At 42.4% G+C, this 15521-nt stretch overlaps 1 protein-coding gene across 14 annotated transcripts in view; it reads right to left on the bottom strand.

The window, feature by feature from the left end:
• Btk (tyrosine-protein kinase Btk29A) overlaps positions 1 to 15521 on the bottom strand; it is a 222054-nt gene that overhangs the window by 47716 nt on the left and 158817 nt on the right. The window lies entirely within an intron of this gene.

Below are 15521 nucleotides of genomic sequence, written 5' to 3'. Positions count from 1 at the left end.
AAAAGATGCACAGACAACAGAGGTGAAGTTGAAGAAATTAGCAAAAATGTAAAAATTAGAAATATAGATAAGAGCAGCAGAATGGAAAGTGGAGATCATTATTTCTATGGGTTTAATGAGGGAGGAGATGACAACCTCCCCCAATTAGCAAGTCTAGAGGAAAAAGTAACAAAAATGAATGAACAATGAGAGGATAGGTTCAGTCAACTTGCACTGATTACACAAAGAGTTGATAAATTGGAAGAACTAAAGAAGGAGAACCAAAACCTAAATAAATAGAATTAAAAAGACAGTAAAAAGTAAAGGATGAGAATAAGGAATTAATCATCAAACATTGTTGTTTTATTATGATTTTTTGTTTTATTTGACCAAATGACAAGACATCTTGTCATCGGAGTTGAATGGGTTAAAGAGGAATAATAAAGAGAATAAAGAGTCCACAGAAAAAGAGGTAAGTGGTTGGAAAAAGGTTAAGGAAAATAGCAAAATTTAATTTAGAGATATAGTGAAACAACAGATGAAAGAACACACTAAGGACACAGTCATTAAAGTTATGAGAGAGGAGGAGAATATAGTAAGAGACTTAGCAGATAAAAAGAAATGTATAATTATGTTAGGAATGGATGAGAAACATAACCCAAATGGGACTACATGAGTAAGATAGGAGAAAGAAAGAGTGAGCAGGGTAATAAAATATTGCAAGAAGGTGAACAGGAAATAGGGAAAGAAATTGAAGAAATATATGGACTTGGAAGAGAAACATAACCCAAATAGGACTACAAGAGCAAGATAGGAGAAAGAGTGAACAGGGTAATAAAATATTTCAAGAAGGTGAACAGGATATAGGGAAAGAAATTGAAGAAATATATGGACTTGGGAAATACAGTATAGACAAGACCAGACCAATTAAGGTTAAATTCAGGTCACAAACGACAGGAGAGAATGTCTTATCAAAAACAGGAAAACTAGCAGAAAGTGATCAGTACAAAAAGGTATAGATAAAAAGAGAGATGAATAAAGAGGAAAGAAAGATAAAACAAAAAGAATCGAAGCTAGGGGAAAAAACGAGAACAGAACAGAGTCAAAGAGAAATTCTATTGGAGAGTAGTGGATATGAAAGTGAGGAAATGGTTCATAGGAGAGAAAAACAGAAGGGAAACAAAAAACAGGATGGAGGTAACAGAAAATTAAAAGTGTCCTTCACAAATATAGATGGATTAATAACAGGCTTGAATGAACTGAATGATTACCTGATGGAAAAGGAACCTGACATAATGGGAATTGTGGAGACAAAATTGAAAGGTCCATTACCACCCAACAGTGTAGGACATGGTGCATATAATTATTGGATTAGAAACAGAGAAGTAAAACAAGGTGGTGGAGTTATGTTCCTGACTAAGGATATAAATGTGAGGAATGTTACATATGGAAAGAATAGAGTGGAAATGATCATGATGGAAATAGAGGACAGGGACAAGAAGAGCAGGAAGTTTGTGGTAAATTATGTGCCTCCTAAAACGGCTTCGTGGGAAGAGAGAGAACACAAGAATATGTTAGAAGACACAAGGATAACACTAAATAAGATAATGGAAGATGGAGGAAGAATAATTATAATGGGTGACTTTAATTGTAAAGAAATCTGCTGGGAAGAAATGACAGTAAAGGGTGGAGATGACCTATGTGGAAATGTACTACTTGATATGATTATAGAACATACAATGACACACTGAATACAAGAGAATACTAGGTATAGAAATGAGGAAGAGCCATCGAGACTAGACCTAATAATCACATCAAAACCTGAATGACAAGACAAGATTGAATATAAGACACCACTAAGTAAAAGTGATCATATATTAGTAGAACTGGAAATAAATGAAGAAAAATACATGAGAAAAAATGAACAATAAAGAAAGGGAAGAATGATGTGTGGAAAAACAAATTTTGATCAAATAAGTTTTTTTTTTTTTTAACAGATTGGGAAAGGATACACAAAGAGGAAACAACAGTAGAAGAGAAATGGAAAATTCTGACAACAATTTATAAGGAAGGAGTGGAAAAGTATGTTCCAAGACAAAAACAAGAAAAAGGATATGTAAAATGTTGGTACAACAAAAGATGTAGAGTTAAAAGATAAAAGGGATAAAGCTTGGATAAAATGGAGGAAAGACAAAAAACCTGAAAATGGAAAATACATACTGATTATAGAAATGAATATGTACAAGTGCACAGAGAAGAAAAGAGAAAACACGCTAACCGACGCAGACCTGGAAGACTAGATGAAGTCGGCCAGTGAAGAAGAAACACAGCAAGAAACGGAAGAAGTTGTCGACCAAACTGGCTTGACTTTGGAACAGCTGGCCAAGCTCTGCAACCTGGCTAAAGAATTAAAAGAGGGGTCACAAGAATGGCACGATGGTATGGTTTGTTCTATGCAATTTTGCAACAAGGTCAACGAAGTCATGAATCACTACAAGATGCTCTTTGAACAGAAAAAGAAGCAGTGGAAGCAACTTCCTATCACAATGTTTTTGCAGCCTCGCAAAAAAAAAGAGCCAGTTCCTAATGCTACTACTACGGTTGCACCTTCGGAAGAAGTGGAAGAGGTGTCCCAGGAAAGGGCACCGCCGTCTGAAGAGACGTAAAATACAATCATTGGCTGCACAGTAGAGGTCTTCATCATCATCATTTCTACTGCACAGCAAATTCACCACCATCACCATTCAAATTTTACTTCAACTTCTTTTGTGTTGAGTACAAGAACAATCTTTATTTTTTTAATTATAAGTGTTATTGCTTAACAGTTGTCCTTGTTATTAATAGAGTACTGTAATGGGTGGGTTGTTAACAGTACAGGGAGGGTGTTAAAAGTCCAAATACACATTAAATAATGTAAATATGGTGTCCCTACTTCACGGAAATTAAGTTATCACGGACGGTCTCGGAACCAATCTACGATAAACAAGGGATCACTGTATATATATGGATTTAAAACTTCCACCACTAGGATTCAAACCTTTGCATTTGTGACTGCTTATTATAAAGCAAAGACGATGGCATTGAGCTACCCTTCCCATACAAAAGGAATGACCTGGACTTAGACCTGGCAGTTACCCAACGGCACTTGGGTAGCTAAGTCTCTATTTTATTTCACTGAGCCTTTATTATGGTAAGCCATCCAACAAGTTGTGTGTCATTGTGACAAACGGATTAACAAGCTCCACCGCTAGGACTCGAACCTTTGCAAAGGTCTGAGTAATAGCAGTAGAGCTTGTTAATCCATTTGTCACAATAACACACACACACATTCGACTTATGAAGAAATAGAAGTATGTTGGAGGACCGAGAGGCAAACTATTAGAATGGATTAAAGACTTTTTGAAGGAAAGATAGATGAGGACAGTAGTACAGAACAAGATGTCAAGCTGGAGAGTAGTAATGAGTGGAGTTCCACTAGGTTCAGTGCTTACACCAATAATGTTTCTTGTCTATGTTAATGACATGATGGCAGGAACAACAAGCTATGCCAACATGTTTGCAGATGATGCAAAAATCATGAGAAGAGTGAAAATTGAGGACAACGTTAAAAAAATTGCAAAAATATATAAACACTATTTCTGCATGGAGCCAAGAATGGGAAATGAAGTTCAATACCAAAAAATGTAAAGTATTGGAAATGGTCAATAGCAGCAAAAAGCCACCCTTAAACTCTTCCTTGGGAAGCAAACACATTACAAAAGCAAATGAGGAGAAAGACTTGGGAGTGTTGATAAAAGACAACCTGTCACCTGACAGACATATCAGCAGGGTTGTGGGAGAGACATATGAACTACTCCGCAAGATTAAAGTGGTGTTCCATTTTATGGATAAAGAGATGATGAAAAAACTCACTGAAACCCTGATACATCCAAGACTGGAATACGTGTCAGTAGTATGGTCCCTACACAGAGTAAAGGATATAACAAAGATTGAGAGAATACAAGGGGCAACAACCAAACTGGTCCCCAGCCTGGCAGATAAACCATATGAGGAGAGACTAAAAGTACTGGGTCTACCAACTTTGAAAGATCCAAGAGAAAGAGAAATGATTACAGTGTTCAGGTCACTAAAGGGGTAAGATTGCATTGATAGAAGAGATTTCCTGATTAGAGATGGGAAGGCAATAAGAGGTCATGAAGTAAATTAAGAAAGACCATGTGTCGAAAAGGTGTGAAATGATACAGTTTTCCATATAAATGTGGAATAGCTTAGGTGATATAGCCCAAGCTCAAACAATAAAGAGTTCAAATCTAAATATGATAATTGGAAATCAAAGATATAAATTAAGTTGGAACCTTACATGCATTTGAGTCTAGTCCTACTAATTTCTAATACCGGACAAACTTCGGGATATAACGGATCTGTCCGGTATTTCCATCGTATATAACGGATCCTCGGTTATAACGGATTTTCGGATATAACGACAGACCCCTGTCCCCATACCGTCCGTTATATCAAGGGTTTACTGTATGTTAGAAAACTTAGAGAATTGAAGACATAACCCAACGAGCATTGCTACTTTCCTGTATACTAGAATTAGGTAAACACACACACACACACACACACACACACACACACACACACACACACATATATATATATATATATATATATATATATATATATATATATATATATATATGCAGGGTTTTTCACACCACTATGAAATAAAGTATGTAAAATCGCAGGAGAAAAAAAAAACTTGAAAACAGCAAGTACTTTCGTCTATTCCGTTATCGACGTAAGTACCTGAGCTCTTATCCGGGAGGGTAACAATTGTCGATCGCAAGTCCAACAACACGTGATCCATGACCGTGACGAATGCACGAGAAATGATCTATTCTCACCATCGTCACATACAGGTGGCAAACGGCCAGACATCATCACCACTAGCATCAGCGGCTATTCACCGTTACCACTACCACCACAGCCTGCTATCATCACCCACCACGCACTTCCTTACTATTATCATCTCTATGTTTTCCTCCTTTCTCTTGCTCCATCATCATCATCATCATCATCATCATCATCATCATCGCCGCCGCCGCCGCCTTTTCCCTCTCCTCTTCCTTCACCACCACCAACGCAAATATTTTCTCCTCTAATATAATCTCCTCCTCCGCCACCTTCTTTTCCTCTTCCTCTTCTTGCCACAGCAAAGGTCAGTCACCGCGCCGGCCAGCCAGCCGGCGGGGCCGGGCAAGAGAGTGAGGTGCGGAGTATTGGATCTCGCCAGTGTACGACCAAAACTACACTTGTACTACGAATACTACTACTACTACTATATAGGGTGGAGATTGTTTAAAAACTACATAGTAGTAGTAGTAGTGAGGGGGGGGTACTCGCATACTTGCAGGAATGCATGCATTCTCGTTAGTAAGTCCACAAGCATTCGGGAACGCGCACGTACAGCGATGCACATACGATGCAGCAGTATGTGCACCTGCAGGATTATGCATTAGTCCATATTAGCCACATACAACCTGCAGGTACCTCCTCACACATTGGGGCACTCCCCTCACACATGCGCGTACACACACACACACACACAGAAACCCACGAGTGTAGTTTCTTTCCCAAATAATACATCACAATAAGGTACACGTAAGAACATAACATAAGAATCAAGGAGACTGCAAGAGACCATAAGGCCTACACTAGGCAGCTCCGTATCCATCACCACCTGTCATCCCCATCCATACACGTGCGTGTATGCGTGAGCGCATACACACACACACACACATATCGAAACCTTTATACATCCAAGACATATGCGTCAGTAGTATGGTCTCCACACAGAGTAAAGGATATAACCAAGATTGAAAGAATACAAAAGACAGCAACCAAACTGGTCCCCAGCCTGGCAGATAAACCATAAGAGGAGAGACTATAAGTACTGGGTCTACCAACTTTGAAAGATCGAAGAGAAAGAGGTGACATGATTACAGTGTTCAGATCACTAAAGGGAATTGCAATGATAGAAGAGATCTGATTAAAGATGGGAGGGCTTTAAGAGGTTATGGAAGTAAATTAAGACAGATCACATGTCGAAAGGATGTGAAGAAATACAGTTTTCCATATAGATTTATAAATGTATGGAATAGTTTAGGCGATACAACCCAAACTCAAACAATACATGAGTTGAAATCTAAACATGATATTTGGAAATCAAAGATATAGATAAAGATGAAACCGTGTATGAATTTGAGTCTAGGTATGTTAGAAAATTAGTGAATAGGAGACAGAACCCAACGAACGTTGTTCCTTTCTTAGATACTGCAATTAGGTAAATACACAATTAGAGAAAGACATTCCGGGCGGAGAACATTAATGCTTTTAAAGCAAATTCTGATCAACGCAAGTTGAGATGGGAACCAATGTAGTCCGTGAGCTAAGCGGGCTCACCTTACACCCACTCCCTCAACTCTAAAAATGATCAAATTGTATATAAGTTGTAGTATTTGATCTATATTTTATATTTTTCATGTTACTACTGAAAATATAGGGACCCAATATCACCCATGGGTTGCTGAAGTTGGGTGTGGATTTGCGATCGACAGCACCTTCCCGGATGAGAGCTCAGAGCTCATGTATTATATATATATATATATATGTATGTGTGTGTGTGTGTGTGTGTGTGTGTGTGTGTGTGTGTGTGTGTGTGTGTGTGTGTGTGTGTGTGTGTGTGTGTGTGTGTGTGTGTGTACCCAGTAACACCTTTCTCGCGACCAATGTGAGTGAACGAGCGAGCGAGTGGTGCTACTTGATGGCGGTCATGTCGCAACAAACGCTCCCCCAACCCCACCCCTTCCACTCACACGTAGGGTGGATGGATGGATGCAGTTGTATTTGGACCCCCAAATTCACAGGTATATATCTCTATCCATGGTAGATTTTTGCAAACAACAACGATTCATGATAACACGGCGTGCCAGTTGTTAAACCAAGATATACGAAATCAGTTTCTGCTGAGAGCTACTCAAGGTATGTAACGGTCGCGTGCCGTTGCTGCTGCTGCTGCTGCTGCTGCTGCTGCTGCTTCTCCTCTCTGGCCCAGCTGGTACAATGGGTACTGTACAGCTATGGATGAAGCCTACCAGGAAGCAGCAGGAGCTTACAGGTTTGCACGTCGTTTACGACGATGTGACGACGACGACAACGATCCTTCTTCCTCTTCAGCGCAAGATGACGGGAGAGAGACGGAGGGGTAGACAGATAGATACCGTTCCGAAGAGAGAGGGAGAGAGTTCCTGGCAGCGCGGTCATGCACATCCACTTCCGAAACATGGTCCACGACCGATTCATGAGCTGGCCATCATGGCAGCATCTAAAAACCTTCATTCTGTCCAAGCGAGAGACGAAGACAAATGACCCGAAACCTCCTGAGATGAAGAAGAAGAATAAGAAAAAGAAGGATAAGATGAAGAAGAAGAATGAGAAGAAGAATCCCTCATGGTGCCGTCTTCCTTTCTTTATTTCCTTCCTTTATCTTTTCAACGATAAACCCTGGAATTCTTGGCCTAGGCAAAGCGAGTTTGACTGTTCAAAATGCCAATGTTTGTTGCAGTTCTGGATGAGCTGTAGCATGAGGCAATGAAGACCACATGCAACTTGACTTCGGTTAAGAATTCTGACATCTTCAAATATCGTTCTAATTTCGAGAAAGAAAAAAAATCCACTATCACGCTCCTAACACAATTTCATAACAAGTGATCGTAAATAGTCTTCACTGCCTCCCGTGCTCTCCACTGCCCCCTTTCTATATTATTTTACTACACACGAAAATACTTTATAAACACTACTCTACAGTCACGTGGCCGTTACACTTAGAACGAGCTGCACACACCAAGCCTGCCACCACGCTACAAATTCTAATAAAATATGGCCGTTACTACAATAGTATACATTTCGACAGGTGTACACGCGCGCACACACGCACACACACACACACACACACACACACACACACACACACATTATATATATATATATATATATATATATATATATATATATATATATATATATATATATATATATATATATATATATATCCATATAACACACATACAGATAGTGACCAACAGAATTCCATAAGGTTCAGTACTAGCACCTATATTTCTTATCTATGTGAATGGCTTGATGGAAGGATCAACAAATTATGCCAACATGTTTGCAGACGGTGCAAAGATAAGAGTGAAGAGTAAGGACTGCAGACTATTGTAAAAGGATCTAGACACTATTTTCGCATGGAGCTAAGGATGAAAAATGCATTTTAATGCAAAATATCAAGTACTGGAAATGGGAAACCACACCAAAAGATCATCTATAAAACAATATTCCTTGGGACTGAACCCATTATTGTGGCAATTGAGAAAGATTTTGGAGTGTGGATAACAGACAACCTGTCAATTAACAGACATCTCAGTAAGATTGTGGGAAAGACGTTTGTATTGCTGTAGATGATTAGAATGGGTTCCCACTATATGGATGAAGAGACGAAGAAGAAAAAAACGCGTAGAAACCATAATCCGGCCAAAACTGGAATATACGTCAGTGGTATGGTCCTTACAGTGAGCGAAAGATATAAACAAGATTGAGGGCATCAACTAAACTGGTTTCCAGCCCGACTGATAAATCATTATGAGGGGCACTGGATCTGCCAACACTGAAAGATCAAAGAGAGAGAGAGGCGATTCGATTACAGTGTTCAGGTCACTTATTGAGGACAAACCACACTGATACAAGAGATCTCTTGATCGGGAACGGAACTTACGAGGTCATGAAAACAAATTGAAAAAAGACTAAAATATCTTAATGAAGCGAAGAAAACCAGTTTTCAGTGCAGGTGCATAATTACTTGGAATAAGTTGGAAGGCGATATGGCTCAAGCATGAATAATATGACAACTGGAGGATAATAGACTGAACCCCATGAGCTTCGTTCCTTTTCACATACAAGTGGTGAAGATATTAACTGAGATGTGAATCTTCCCCCCTTCCTCCGACCTCTATCCCAATCAAAACCCTATGAGGGATTCCAATCCTTTTCTTGGATTTAGAAGACCAACATCCCTTCCCAGCCCTACCCTCTCCACACAAATACACATACATCACCAACAACAACAAGACACACGACCTGTATAGATATCCCCCATGTACCCACACGGCTAAGGGTCGTGTACCTTTCACCACTACCTTCACTACCACCATCACCATCACCACGCCATGCTCTTGATACCTTTCTGGCTCCCTAAGATTGCCCCCCCCTACCACCACCACCTCCCCCGTCCACACCCTCTCCCTCCTTCGATTTCTCCTCAAGGCTCCTCTCTACGTCACCACGCGTTTGCCGTACATGACCACAAACGCCCTACACCCGACCCGTCTTTTCTTCTTTCTAGAACTGCTCATTCCAAGACCCCTTCCTCTCTCTCTCTCTCTCACACACACACACACCGTCCCGATCACCCTACCCGCAGCCCAGATCACCTCTACCTTCACACGAACCACTTGCTCTCTTACTACGCGTCGCCGACTGCTCTCTTTCACCCGCTCCTCCTCCTCCTCCTCCTCCCCTCCTCCTCGTGCACCTTTTACCGGTTGCTTTCTCTCGCGACCGACCGACCGCGTGGCAGACTTTTCCCTGCCTGCCTGCCTGCCTGCCTGCCTCCACAAATGCCACATTATTCTTCTTTTCATGTTTCCTCTATTGCGACGTTAAGAACACAATACTCTGTTACGGAGGAGGAGGAGGCCGTTATCACCGACAACCCACCTGTCACTCGCTCCTCCTCTCGACCTATTCGTCTCAGGTGTGTGTGTGTGTGTGGGGGGGGGTTCTTCGTAGGTCCTATACTGAATAACCCCAATCTTTTCTTTTCACTTCACGTTGGGCGGTTGGGGGGGGCATCAATGTTGGTGTGTGTGTGTGTCTGTGTCTGTGTGTGTGTGTGTGTGTGTGTGTGTGTGTGTGTGTGTGTGTGTGTGTGTGTGTGTGTGTGTGTGTGTGTGTGTGTGCCCTTACTCTGCCCTTTACAGACTTGATTCCAGGGAAGCTGCTGGAACGATATACCCACCTCGCTTAACTTGGACGGCGGGCGAGTACATGTGGAAGAGGGCCGGGAGGGGGGATCATTATTGTGGAAGAATGCAAGGGCGAATCCATTCCTTCCAATTGTGGTCAGAACAGGTCCATCCACTGCATCACAACAATCACGTCACCAGTTTCTCCTGCCATCCTTACCTGCCTGTTTACTCAGTCACCAAAAAGACTTTTTATTAAAAAAAAGTCTGACCACCAGGGCAGGGCGTTGTTCCCGCTTGGCTACTCTCCCAATTCCTCTCGAGATTTCTCACCAGCTACTGGCAGCCACGCCCACCATATCATACTCTCTCCTCTGGTGAACTCGCAAACAGCGGTTACCGGTCTGCCTTCTCCATTCCAGGCTCCTCCGTCACACGTCACGACGTCGGTCAAAGCCTGCTCCTTCCATGACCAAGGCTTTTTTTCTTCCAAGCGATAACAGAAAGCTTACTCCCGTCCCTACATCTATGTATGGACATCACAACTGATATGACAATACCCACCACCATCAGAGCTACCCAAACTACATTGTCACTTCATCCCTCAAAGAACTTAAACTGATAATACTACACTTCCACAAATCACCAACTATGTCTGCCTGCAGACACACACACACACACACACACACACACACACACACACACACTAAATTGCATTATATATATACACACACATATATATATATATATATATATATATATATATATATATATATATATATATATGCTGCAAGAAAATACCTATGCCTTTGTGCTTGCCCTTGAGTTTCTGATTTGTTCAGTCTGTACTAGTGCATATGAACTTGTGCCCGAGCTGAAGTGTAGTATATGGTGGTAGACTCCAACGGATACCTATTGTGTGATTTGACCCTCTGTCAGAAAGGCTGACCTCACGGCCACATGCGCTAGGCTCCGAAGACGACCAGGAATATTGCCAAAATATACCATTAACTATAAATCATTCATTACGTCGATAGGATAATTTTTCTTCACATATATATATATATATATATACATATATATATATATATACATATATATATAAATATATATATTTGGATGATGGAGAACATAAACACAGGGGAAGGCTCGGAACCCTAAACACTCTAACGTTTCGTTCGCGTAGAACTTCTTCAGAGAGTGTATGTAGAACTGCAATTGAAGTTTATGTACTAAATCTAATTATCTTTTCGGACACTTGGGAAAGGTCGTTTTTCTGGCGTGCTTTAGAATTAAAATACTAGTTTCTTTAGCTAAATTGATCAACCCTCCTCGATGATTCGATGAATTATTAGTTGAAATATATGCTGATTCAACAATTCTTCTAGTGAATTTATCAAAACCTTTATGTAGCACTTCAGCTTCTCTCCAGTTTGGTAAATGATCGAATTTTTCCGCATGAACTACTAAAGTTTAATATTGTACATAAATTTAGTCATAAGGAATATATTTGTAGAATTGTAAAATATGTGTTGGCAAGCGTCACACATTTTCTTCGTCGCTCCCTAAGGTGGCAAGAGACAGACTAGGCTTACTACGTTACCGTGAAGACTTACAAATAAACAGAGCCCAAGAGACGTCTTTATCTCAACGCCTCCAAACTAACGTAGTCCAACAACATAATTTCTGGTGGCAGACAAACGGGATTCGACGTGTCGAAGAGATAGATCGGAGATCTACACTCCGGCCGAACATAGCCACTTCCCCATTCTTCTCGTCGAAGGCAAGGTTCCCCTTCTGACACTCCCAGCATTATACTTTCGACGCAATCCATCTTCGCTACATCGTCCTGCATCCAACTACGAGGATATCCATCTTCGCTACATCGCCCAGCATCACACTACGAGGAAATCCCTATTCGCTGCATTGCTCCCACGAGAGAAACTTCGCCAAAAAAGCATATGCAGGAGTGCACGTAGTCCACATAACCCCCAGTCATTTCCTCGCTCTACACGAATTCACATCCTAATTCTACGCTGCACATCTTCGAGCATCATACCTACGCTGCAAGCCCATCGCACGAGCCTATGTGACTCATCCTCGCCAGCAGCAGCCAACGCGTGAGCCTACAAAGACTTGTTCCCATTCCTGAAAACAGCAAGACTCGTGGAACATCAAAGGAGGTATCCTTTCACCAATCAAGCCAATTCGCCTTAGTTATTTAAATTTCTACTTTTAATTGATTCCGTATAATATGCATGTACATTTCTCATTTTCTTTTAAACAGTGTCCTATACTTCTATCTCTCACCAGCTCTTGCCATAAGATTGTATATTCATGCCCACCTTATTTTACAGTACTGACTCTTCACACCAACTCCTGCATTCGGGTTAACTATTCTTCAAAGATTCTCCCAAGAGCCAAATTCTACATCATCCCTTGTAAGCAGATACTATTTCCGTTCTAAATATCACCTTGGAGGCAATTACCCTCTGCAACCGCTCTGCTCAGAATTGCAAAACACCAAATCTGTCCCTTCTTACGCTGAAAATTCTTCGGATAATTCACCTACCACACAACATACCATGACAACTCGGAACCTAATCACAATAGTCAAAGATGAAACTACATTACCTAAATTTATCGGGAAGAAAATCCCTGTACACAATTTCCTTTTCGAGGTTGAATCGGAAATAACACGTGGAAACATCACCGACGACAGGGGTAAAATATCCATCCTTAAACCCAGAAGAGACCTAGATTTCATAGAGCATTTTAAGAAGTCATTTGCATTTCACCAAAGTGGATCACATTCAGTTCGAATGTGTAAAAGTCCCCCTCCAAAAATTAAATCAGGACTGGGTGGACCACTTCGAAACTATGGGCCTATGTAGAACTTCAGTGCAGCCAGTGACAAACGTCCAAACCATTCAGGACGCCCCAGGAAAAGTACAGCTGAGCTGGTCGAGAGCGTGAGAGAGTCCGAAACCCTCTGTGCGCAAGCGAAGTCAGTCCCTCGGTATATCCCGTGAGACTTGCAGGAGAGTGCTAGTAATGGATGTAAAGGCCTACCCATACAGAATACAGACGAAGCAGACCCTTACAGCCTCAGACAAGGAGCAGAGAAAGGCTATGGCAGTCAAGATACTGGAGAAGATCCAGGAGACCCCAACTTTCCTTAACCTCCTTTGGACCTCAGATGAAGCTCACTTCCATCTTGAAGGAAAGGTAAACTCGAAGACAAATGTCTTCTGGGGGACCTCCAGACCCAATGAGGTAGCCACCAAGCCCCTACACTCCCCTAAGTGCACGGTATGGACTGCAATCTCAGCCAGAGGCATCATCGGACCATTCTTCATCGAGGAATCTGGCGCGACAGTGACAGTCACCAAGGAGCGGTATGTTGAGGTCCTCAAAACCTTCAAGAGTGAGCTGCAGACCCTGTACCCGTCGCTTATGGGGAAGTTCTGGTTCTAGCAAGATGGAGCAAGCTCTCACATATCAAACCTGTCCCGAGACTGGCTGAAAGAAAAATGTGGTGGCGGTGTGGTCTGTCTCAAGACTGATTTTGAGTGGGCACCTAACAGCTCAAACCTTAGCCCCCCAGATTTCTTTCTCTGGGGCTACCTTAAAGACGCAGGGAGACACAGGACCATCACGGAACTTAAGGAACCCACCGGAAAGGAGATCAGACCCATTCCTCGGTTGGTTTGGAAGGACGTCAAGGACAACTTTGTGCTGCGCCTTAAGAAATGCACAGAGCTAAATGGAGGTCATCTCGAATACATGCTCTTGAAAAAAAAGATGAAAAATCCAAAGATTCTCATGTTTTGATATGATGTTTTAAACACAATAAACTAGTTATCACCAATTTTTCATTCAATTCTAACACACAATTAAGAAATGAGGCCTACCCAAGTTGGGGCCCGTTTTTTTTTTTTTTTTGTTTTTTTTTTGTTTTTTTTTGGGGGGGGGGGTAACCCTGTACACACACACACAAACAAACAAACACACACACACACACACACACAAACATGAGATAGATACATTAGTACGAGTTTGAGGAAACAATAGTGAGCTTGTGCGAGTTAATTTCCCTGGCGTTTCGGACCGCAGTCCGAGATATTTGGCAGGATGAGCAGTCATGCAAGCGTGTGCGTGATCAATTCTCCTTGCGGTCCTCAGCCCTCAACTCCTGCGTCCACTGGCGCCGCTACTCCCTCTTCGCCTCGCCTCGCCTCGCTTCGCCTCGCTTCGCTTCGCCTCGCTTCGCCCGGCCTAGCCTCCGAGGGCCTTCACCCCGCGTTTGATTCGGTTATTGCCCTTTGCACTGTGGCCCTGGTCGTCACTGTCCCTCCTTGAGCACGTGATTCATCATTGTCTTGGATCACGTGTTGGACTTGCGATCGACAGATATTTCACTCCCGGATGAGAGCTCAGAGCTCATATATGACCAATCTATGCGTAATGTTGTGACCTTACACACACACGCACACACACACCCAACGTCCCCGCCCAGGAGAGTTGGAGTGACGAATCGCAGCGTAACGATAATGAAATTATTTCAGCACTGGGCGGGATACGAACACGGACCGCCGTAGTGGCTGCCGGAAACTCTAACCACTGCGTGTGTGTGTGTGTGTGTGTGTGTGTGTGTGTGTGTGTGTGTGTAAGCGTGTGCGCGCTGCCTCCAGTGTTTTCCTCGTTCTCTTCCCCCATAACTTTCTTTGTCATGCGGGCGGGAGTGGTTCGTCTGTCTTGCTGCATCAGCTCACGACTGCCTTGTGCTCCCGTGATCTCGTCCTAATTCCAGGACAAGTTCCTCCTTTGTACACCTTACGAATGCATGGAATGTCATCCATGATGCTATCGCCCCCCACCCCCCCTTTTTTTGTCTCTTACTCTTTCCCTTCTTTTGACACACTATCTTCCTTTCCGACTCCAAGACTACTCCTAGGCTAACTCCACCATTCGATTTGGCTTCCCACGACCTCTCTGCCTGTTCCTTTCCCGTCCGTCGCCTCCACAAGGGTAACGCGCAACGACGTCAAATGATGGTGATGATAATGATGATGATGATGATGAGTGGACGATGGCCTAGCTGTCACACCCGAGATGATCATGAACATCAACGATATGTTAAGACCGATAAATTGTGGTAAATAGAAAGTCCGTATGTGTGTGTGTGTGTGTGTGTGTGTGTGTGTGTGTGTGCGCGCGCGTGTGTTGAGTAACCATGGTCTTGGATTACGTGTTGGACTCATGATCGACATATATTAACCTCCCGGATGAGAGCTCAGAGCTCGTATGACCGATCTGTGGGTAATACTGTGACCTTACACGCACACATACCCCCAACTCCCCGCCCACGAGAGTTGGAGTAACAACCCGCAGCGCAGCAATACTGAAATTATTTCAGCCCTGGGCGGGATTCGAACCCGGACCGCCGTAGTGGCA

Source organism: Oratosquilla oratoria, chromosome 34 (genome assembly GCF_046742065.1).
Source record: "Oratosquilla oratoria isolate Oo_2021 chromosome 34, ASM4674206v1, whole genome shotgun sequence".
NCBI lineage: Eukaryota > Metazoa > Arthropoda > Malacostraca > Stomatopoda > Squillidae > Oratosquilla > Oratosquilla oratoria.
This window is presented reverse-complemented; position numbering and strand designations above follow the sequence as displayed.